Raw genomic sequence first — 885 nt, 5'->3', positions numbered from 1 at the left:
TATTAGCTCTCCCTCAAGCTTCAGTCACTGCTGGGCAGTATGCCGTACAGTTTCGAACCTTGGCTTCAGAACTCCGCTGGAACAATGAGGCTCTGGTAGCCACCTTTTGGCAGGGGTTAAACGACCGTATCAAAGACGATCTGGCCTCCCGTGTGCTTCCGTCTAATCTTGACGACTTGGTCTCTCTGTGTATCAAGGTGGACATCCGCCACAGGGAACGTACTCAAGAACGTGAACGGGCCCGGCACTCCTTTCCTCGCCTGGCGCCTCAGTTACAAGCTCCAGTGACTCTTCCGGAGGAACCAATGCAAATTGGCCGCTCTCGCCTTTCCCAGGAGGAGCGTGACAGACGCATCAAAAATCGTCTTTATTGTGGGGACTCGGGTCACCTCCTCTCCTCATGCTCCAAGAGGCCGGGAAACGCCCCATCCTAGGCGATGACAGGGAGGTATTCTTAGGATCCAAGTCCCTTACTCCCTATTATTTGAGAGATTCTGAATTTCTGATGCCTATTACGTTATTTTCTCCAGATGGCCCCCAGCAATTGAAAGTTTTTGTGTACCCTGGATCCGCTGGGAACTTTATCTCCGCTGAGTTGGCTTCCAAGCTTCGTCTCTCCATTCTTCCATTGCCACACCCTCTGGCACTGACCGCAATTGATGGTAATCGTGTCAGCAATGGTTCCATTGATCGCATTACCAGTCCCTTACGGCTGGCGGTAGGAGCGCTTCACACTGAGTGGATAAGTTTCCTAATTCTTCCTCAGTCCATCAATCCTGTTATTTTGGGCCTTCCATGGCTTAAAGCTCACAATCCGCAGTTCGATTGGTCTCGTGCCCAAGTCATTTCTTGGGGATCCATCTGCAAGCAACATTGTTTGACTGC

This window comes from Mixophyes fleayi, chromosome 2 (assembly GCF_038048845.1).
Source record: "Mixophyes fleayi isolate aMixFle1 chromosome 2, aMixFle1.hap1, whole genome shotgun sequence".
Classification (NCBI taxonomy): Eukaryota; Metazoa; Chordata; class Amphibia; order Anura; family Limnodynastidae; genus Mixophyes; species Mixophyes fleayi.
The sequence above is the reverse complement of the archived record's forward strand: the minus strand, read 5'-3'. Positions refer to the sequence as shown.